This window comes from Ananas comosus, linkage group 9 (genome assembly GCF_001540865.1).
Source record: "Ananas comosus cultivar F153 linkage group 9, ASM154086v1, whole genome shotgun sequence".
Lineage (NCBI taxonomy): Eukaryota > Viridiplantae > Streptophyta > Magnoliopsida > Poales > Bromeliaceae > Ananas > Ananas comosus.
The window spans coordinates 6,720,275-6,729,103 of record NC_033629.1 but is presented as its reverse complement, the minus strand read 5'-3'; positions in this window follow the sequence as shown (position 1 = coordinate 6,729,103).

Here is an 8,829-nt window from a genome sequence, read left to right as displayed (position 1 = left end):
ATAGATATATATATATATATATATAGTGTAAGGCTACTATCATTTTGGAAGCACGGAGCCTTCCGTGCTTTCAGGTCGTTTTCGATGTTGTGACTTTCGAATCGTCGATCGGCTTCGTTAGACTTGATCTAGAGTATTTGAAGTACTTAGAAAATAAATTTTATGATTTTTCGATATCATTTGCCTAGTGATTGAAGGGGCTCAAAATCAATAATTTTAATGGCCATAGTGAACTATTTGCAAGTTTAACGGTGTAGAAATATCCAAATCACGTGAAGTTTTAATAGAAAATTCTTTATACTATATAAAACAAAATCAATATCTTTGATCTAAAATTTTAATATCATATTATCACGTTTTGTATGATTTTTATTTTCAGCCGTTGATTTTGAGCCCCGTTGTTCACTAGGCAAATAATATCGAAAAATCGCATAATTTATTTTTTAGGCACTTCAAATACTCTAAATCAAGTTTAACGTTGCCGATTGACGATTCAAAAGTCGCAACATAGAAAACGACCTGGAAGCACGGAAGGCTTCGTGTTTCCAGAAGCATAGTAGCCTCACTCTATATATATATATATAGAGTTGTGCTGGTATGCTTATGGAAGCACGGAGGCCTCCGTGCTTCCAAGTTATTTTCGATGTTCGGACTTTCGAATCGACGATCGGCTCCGTTAGAGTTGATCTAGAGTATTTGAAGTACCTAGAAAATAAATTTTACGATTTTTCGATATCATTTGTCTAGTGATCAAAGGGGCTCAAAATCAATAATTTTAATAACCGTGGTGAGCCGGTTGCAAGTTTAACGGTGTAGAAATATCCAAATCACGTGAAATTTTGATAGAAAAGTCTTTATACTATATAAAATAAGATCAATATCTTTGATCTAAATTTTTAATGTCATATCATCACATTTTGTGAGATTTTTATTTTCAGCCGTTGATTTTTAGCCCCTTCGATCACTAGGCAAATGATATCGAAAAATCGCAAAATTTATTTTCTAGATACTTCAAATACTCTAGATCAAGTCTAATGGAGCCGATCGTCGATTCGAAAGTCCCAACATCAAAAACAAATTGAAAGCACAGAGGCCTCAGTGCTTCCATAAGCACATTAGCCGTACTCTCTCTATATATATATATATAGAGTCCGCCTACTATACTTTTATGAGTATTGGCTCCCTTATACTCATAAGTTTTTAGCCTTTGGATTTTTTCAATTGATCATTTTCACCCGTTAGATCATACTATTCAACTAACTACCCACTCAACTCTAGGGGACCACTATCATTCTAAGTAGGGACCACCATCATCCTAACCTCACATCCCATCAATCAATGGTTAAAAATTTATGAGTATAAGGGGGTCTATACTCATAAGAGTATAGTAGCCCCCGCATATATATATATATAGCAGGACTGCTGTGCTCTCACTCCTGAGCCGTTTTCGATGATGGAATTTTCGAATCGATAATCGGCTCCGTTAAACTTGATCTAGCGTATTTGAAGTTTCTAAAAAATAATTTTTGCGATTTTTCGATATTACTTACCTAGCAATCGAAAGAATTCAATATCAATAATTTTTAACGGCTGGAAATAAAAGTCCTATAAAAAGTGGTGATATAGCACTAAAATTTTCGATCAGAAATATTGATCTTGTTGTAGATAGTATAAAGAATTTTGTATCAAAATTTCATCTGATTTGAATACTTCTACACCGTTAAACTTGAAAACGGCAGATATCAACTATTAAATATTATGGATTTTGAATCCTTTCGATTACTAGGTAAATGATATCAAAAAATCGCAAAAATTATTTTCTATAAACTTCAAATATGCTAAATCAAGTTTAACGGAGCCAATCGTCAATTCGAAAATTCCATCATTGAAAACGGCTCAGGAGCACGGAGGCCTCCATACTCCTAAGAGCAAAACAGCCCTACTCTCTCTTTCTCCGTCCTCTCGTGAGGATCCCCGGGTTCACTGAAGACCCCAAGCAGATCTCAGGTCTCATCACCTCCTCCTCCCTCTGAATATATATATTATATTATAGTATAGAGAGAGAGAGAGAGAGAGAGAGAGAGAGAGGGCTGGTATGCTTCTTGGAAGCACAGGAGCCCATACCAGCCCTCTCGTGCTTCCAGATTATTTTCGATGTTCGGACTTTCGAAATCGACGATGCGCCCATTAGAGTTGATCTAGAGTATTTGAAGTACTTAGAAAATAAATTTTGTGATTTTCGATATCATTTGCCTAGTGATCGAATGGGCTCAAATTCAATAATTTTAACGGCCGTGGTGAGCCGTTTGCAAGTTTAAGCGGTGTAGAAATATCCAAATCACATGAAATTTTGATAGAAAATTCTTTTATACCATATAAAACAAGATCAAATAGGTTTGATCTAAAATTTAATGTCATATCATCATATTTGTAAGATTTTTATTTTCAACCGTTGATTTTGAGCCACTTCGATTACTTGCAAATATATCGAAAAATCGCAAATTTATTTCCTAGATACTTCAAATACCTAGATCAAGTCTAACGGAGCCGATCGACGATTCGAAAGTCGAAACATCGAAAACGACCTGGATACGGAGCCGCCTCCGTGCTTCCAGAAGCATATGCCTCTCTTCTGCTCTCTCTCTCACTTCTCTCTTCTCTCTCTCATCTCTCTCTCTCTCTCTCTTCTATAGTATATTATATATTATAATATTATAGAGGAAAGAAGAGAGAGAGAGAGAGAGAGAGAGAGAGAGAGAGAGTAAGGCTACTATGAGTATTGGGCCCTTCGTACTCATAAGTTGTTTTCAATGATGGAGCTTCCAGATCGACGATCCACTCCGTTAAATATGATCTAGAGTATTTCAAACTTCTAGAAAATAAATTTCGTAATTTTTCAAAATCATAATAAAGTCCATCAAGCGGGTATAAAATGAACGGTCAAAATCGAACGACATCTTAAAAATGGATGATCGGATCTTTCAATTTAAGATCGGAGTTATTGATCTTTATCTATGTAGTGAATAAAATTTTCTATCAAATATTCAACCGATTTCGATTCTTTTACACTGTTAAACTAGCAAATATCTCATACCGGCCGTTAAAAATTATCAATTTTGTGACCTTTTGATCGTAAGGTAAATTGTCACGCCCCGAGCCCGATCCTTTTGGCCGGTTCGAGAGCGTTGAACAGACGCTGAATGGACAGAGCCTCCCCTGTCCGCCCAAGGCTCAACAAAAAGTATCAATAGAGTAACAATTTGCATAAGCGGAAGTATACACAATGGTTTGCACGAGGGCAAGCAATAGCCAATAGGGAAAGTAATAAACTGCACTTAGGAAATCAATTATAATTTTGCATCATTTCTTCTCTTTTACATCGCATGATCTCAAATATAAATTTTTGCATTTAAACATAAACTCTTTTACATCATTCATTTAACATGTTCATAATAGTATAATCATCAAGATACCAAAGATGATGTATAAGTAGAGGGTATGCCACTACAAAATGATAACCACTCGGGAGGTCTCTAACTAGGGCGCGATGCCCTTACCGCGATCATCAGCCTGCTCGCTCGGTTCCGGCTCTATGGAAATAGGGGTGTGAGAACTACAACAAAGTTTCCAGTGGGTTCGGCAACCAACCACGCCGACTATCCCACTAGATCTAATCAGGCATAATAGAGTAGAGAAAAGAAAGTAACCAACTAATAAATACAACTAATATGCCTGAACAATATAAAATGCGATGCTCGATATAATACTTATGATGAATGCAGGATCACAATTTCTTTACCTAATCTCTTGGCTAACCCGTAGGTTTCGCCCTTAACAAACTCACCAACCCAAAATCCTAATAACCGGGGAGATACTCGCTACAACCCGATAGGACCGTCCTTTGGGGAGATATCCGCTACAACCCAGTGATATCAACTCCGGAGCACATCGCCCGAGGGGGAGCTACCACCCTCAAGCAAGGACTAAAGGTGAGTACGATCAATCCTACATTGAGGATTCTAAGTTCAATCCATTCCTTAACTTTTAAGGAAGACCATGCTCAAATGACCCTTAACTCTAAGGTTAAAATGTCATAATGTCTCAATCATTCTTTTCTTTGCATTCTTTACTATCACTAGTGTCATATACACTACAAAGTTCTTGTACTCATGCCACACTTGTTTTCTAAGTGCTATGTTCTTGTTCTCATGCTAAATGCCACACTTGTTTTCTAAATATTCTAAACTCATCAATGCCACTCGTTAGATCTATGTCATAGTGTCACTTTTGTTTACTAACCCTTCTAGGTTCTTGTCACATTCATGCATACATAGGGATTATCATTCTCACATTCTTACAAGTATTTGACATGCATTTGAATTTACATCATGCTATAAAAGTTTACAATTTAACCCTATTATGCAAAATGCTTAAATATGTACATATGCTCAAAACATGACACTTAGACATAAAGAAATTTTCGAGATCCTTGGAATGCACCACCCACCTAAGAAAGTTGAGAGGATGCTACGGTGAATTTCTTAATTAAAATTTTTGAAGCTTTACTTTTTTGCCTACGGCAAAACAAAGCCGAATTAGGCTTTTTATCAATAACTCCATCTAAACATTTTCGTAACGTTAAACGGAGTTGTCCCACGCGTCGGGGATACCCCCAATTAGGTTTCTACAAGGTCAATTTGCCTTAGAAACACTCGGAGGTAAAAGTCCCAAATTTGGTGCCCTAATGCCACTATTAGCAAACTCATAGGTTTTGATATCTAAAACAAGTAAAAAAGAGCTTATCTAACCTCTAGGAGCTCATTTAGAACCATTCCAACCATCTCTAGGGCTTAGAATGCAAACCCTAGAAATCCCCCATTAGAGCACCATGAAGAAAACTAGAGTTTCATGGTGTTCATGGCTCTAACATGAACCTCTAAGAAGTTCAAAACTCCAAAACTTAGGGTTTAAATCCTAACCCTAGAAGATATCTTGCAAAAACTTACCTTTAGTCCCAAGCTCTACCAAGGCCTTCTTGTTGGAGAGCTTCTAGACCCACCAAATCCACCAAAAATCCCTCCTCAAGCTTCTTTTTCTTCTTCTCCAAGCTCTAGAGCTAGGATTCTAGAGAGAGGAAGAGAGGGAAATGAGAGGAGTGAGAGTGGAGAGGTTGGCTGCTGTGAGGGAGAGAGGGTTGGGCCATATAAGGTGTTGTGACAATTGCATTTAAGCCCCCGCATTTTATCTCCAGTGCACTGCCCAGACTGGGCATTTTTCGCAGTGAGGGACCGGTCTCCCCGACCCGGGAGCGGTCCCCGAGAACTTCTCCCGTTGACTGGGCAGGCTGCGCGCGATGCAACCGGTCTCCCTCAATGGAACCGGTCGCTGGGGACCAGTCTCTCTTCACAGGGACCGATTCCCGAGAGCTGATTTTCCAGGACTTAGCCAATTTCTCAGCCCACCCCGCTGCCTACGCGTTCGGGGACCGGTCTCTCCCACCAGGGACCGGTCCCCAAGAGTACAAAACCTGCAGTTTGCAGATTTTGATTTCCAAAAGCTCTCGAAGATCCCCAGTAATGCATTTTTGCATTATTTGACGCCTTCGGCCTCTCCGAAGTGTACCAACCTCGCACTTTGGTCAATTTGACCAAGGTTCGAATTTAATTGCCGAGATTTCGGTATGTTACATTCTCCACTCCTTAAATTTAGTTTCGTCCGCGAAACTTACTTAATTTAGACTTAAACTCATACCTCATTTCAGCTCGTTAAAGAGGTGAGGATAATGCTGCCGCATTGCGCTCTCGAGCTCCCAAGTAGCTTCCCGATCATCGTGATTGAACCAACGAATCTTAACATACGGAATCTCGCGATTTCGTAGTTTTCTTACTTCTCGATCGATGATGTATGCCGGGAACTCCTCATAGGTCACGTCCTCTTGGATCTCGGACGGTTCAAACGACAGGATATGCTCGGGGTCGTGAACATACTTGCGGAGGTTCGATACGTGAAATACATCATGCACTCCTGCAAGCCTCGGTGGTAATGCTATCTTGTACTCCATCGCGCCGACCCGCTCCAATAGCTCAAACGGTCCGAGGTACCGGGGACTTAGCTTCCCCCGGAGCCCAAACCGTCTAATTCCTCGCATCGGCGACACCTTTAGGAAAACGCGGCGCTCGGGGCGTGACAAATTGAGAATGGAACCTTGGACACATGAGAACCCAATAGATGTATGAACTAAGATGTGAACATTGACAATGTAGTAAATGTAACGATTCGACCCGCTAGCAACAATAACTCATTGGGCCCGAACAACCGATCCATCTTAAGCCCAGTTATTATTACTAGTGTGTAGATCTCATATAAACTCGGAATCAGTATCACATCCGATGTGGGACTATTGGGGGCGTTACAAACTCCCCCTGTTTAGACCCTGACGTCCTCGTCGGGTCCAAACCAGATTATAGACAGACAGACCGGGACCAGAATTACCTTTCGATGTGAGAATCTAGAGGTGGCTCCTACGGGTTCAAGAGGTGGCTCCCACCAAACCCATTGGTGTAGCACTTTGCCCCGCATAACACTTAGCTCTCACACTTCCGGCTGGTATTCGGCTCTGATACCAATTATAACGACCCGACCTGACCCGCTAACAATAATAACTCGTTGAACCCAAACCATCGGCCAAAATGCTTGAGCCCAGTTATTATTACTAGCGTGTAGGTCTCATATAAACTGATCGAAATCAGTATCCCATCAAATGTGGGACTATTGGGGGCGTTACAGTAAATATGGTGACATTATGGCTAGATGAGTTGAACAGCACCTAGAAACATTGAATGTTAGAGAATGGTACACTACGAGTGTTATGGTATTAGTTGACATGGTATCCTCATGGTTAGAAGATTAGGTCATACTCACATATAGTCTGATATGCTTGAGGGTGGTCGCTCCACCTCAAGCGGTGAGCTCCGGAGTTGTCATCAACTGGGCGGTACCGAAATTCTCTCCAGCAGATGATCCCATCGGGTTGTAGCAAAATTCTCCTCTATAAAAAGAGATTTGGTTTAGTGAGTTGGGCTTAACCTATGGGTTAGCCAAAATGATTAGTTTATGGTAATGGACATGACGTGCATCATGAGTATCTTATATGTATTGTTTCTTGTTACAGATATAGTAGCTGCATTAGTTTTGAGTTGTTTATCTATCTTTCTCTACTTATGCCTGATTAGATCTAATGAGAAAGTCGGCGGGGTCGGCGGTCGAACCCACATGAAACTTCTTGTAGTTCTCACCCCACCATTTTGCAGATCCTAGCGCGAGTGAGGCGGTCGAGGATTCCAGCAAGGGCATAGCGCCCTAGGTAGTGGACCTTGGTGCATTAGTTGTACCCTTTATTTTCATCTTTTGTATTTGATGAAAAAAACATGTAATGGATGTATTTTGGGAGATGAACAATGTATGAAATGACATATGTAAAAGAGTTGTATTTTGGCTAAATGTAATCAAAGTTCAAATTGTATGGTTGTAATAGATAGAAATTTTCTTTCACTTGCTCTTGTTTACTTGCCCTAGTGCAAGTCATGTATATTGATGTTTTCCTGGGCAACTCTTTATACATGCTATTGTTGTAGTTAAGCCTCGGGTGGACAGGAGAGACTCTATCCGTTTGGCGTCTGTGCGCGTGTCCGAACCGACCAAATTGGCGAGCTCGGGACATGACAGCCAGTATAGGATGTACTTATAGTTTATTTTTCGGCTGATTGATGTTGATATCTTTGTATGTATATTTATGTTGATATTTTTGATATGATGGATGTACATATAACTATACCTGTTATACTTGTTAGATTTAGACATCTAGGAATTTTGCATTCTGGTTAGTTGTGGACATCTAGGATTGTTGATTTCTAGCAGGTTGTTCTTTGATGCTTTGTGCATACAGGGTACGTCCTTGCGCATACGACGGGTCTATTGATGCAGTGGGGGACTTCCACTGCAACTTCGTGCGTGACGTTGGCTGGCTTGGCTCGCAGGCTAGCCTGCGCTAGAGAGGGCCCCTGCGCGGCCCAAGGCACCGGTTGAACCTGTACGGGCTGGTGAGGGACACTTACGCATTTGTCCTGCACATCTGGCATGCACAATTTAGCACGCCTAAAATCATGCAGATCACATGCACAGATGGGGACAAGTTCGTATACAATCTTGAGTTACGATTGAGCGGAGTCTGGTCACCAGTTGCAACTCAAGACAATGCCAGTTTTTTNTTTTTTGTGCAAATTAATCCTTCCATAGTATCCAAAAAACAATTTAAATAATTTTTTTTTTTAGATATCGAAAAAAATGGATCATAGAGCGAAAAACAAGCACCGTACAGCTCCAATACTATTGTTGGAAATTATGAACTAATTCATGATAAAAAGTCACATAGATTTTACATATCCTTTTGTTGCAAATTTTACTTTGTAATTGCTCAGATCTAATCTCAGCTTGTTTTACGAACTGCTCAATCCAACTAATATCTTTTTTCGTCCTTAGCATGTATACAGAGTTGATTTTTCTCGTCACAAACCTGTTACCAGAGTTAATCGAAACACACTGCCTAAATTCCTAGAGCTTCTGATGATGCCCTAGAGTGAAATAAAGAGAAAGAATTTTTATGGAGCGATAATTCTAATTTAGTTATATATTATGTGCATGGTCAATTCCTCATATATTTATAGATCATAGGGAGATTAGATATTAATGCTAACCTGATTCTCACTAGATCCCTCAAAAATAAGGATTTAAACGGATGAAAATATGAATAGAGATGATTTTATTTTTTTA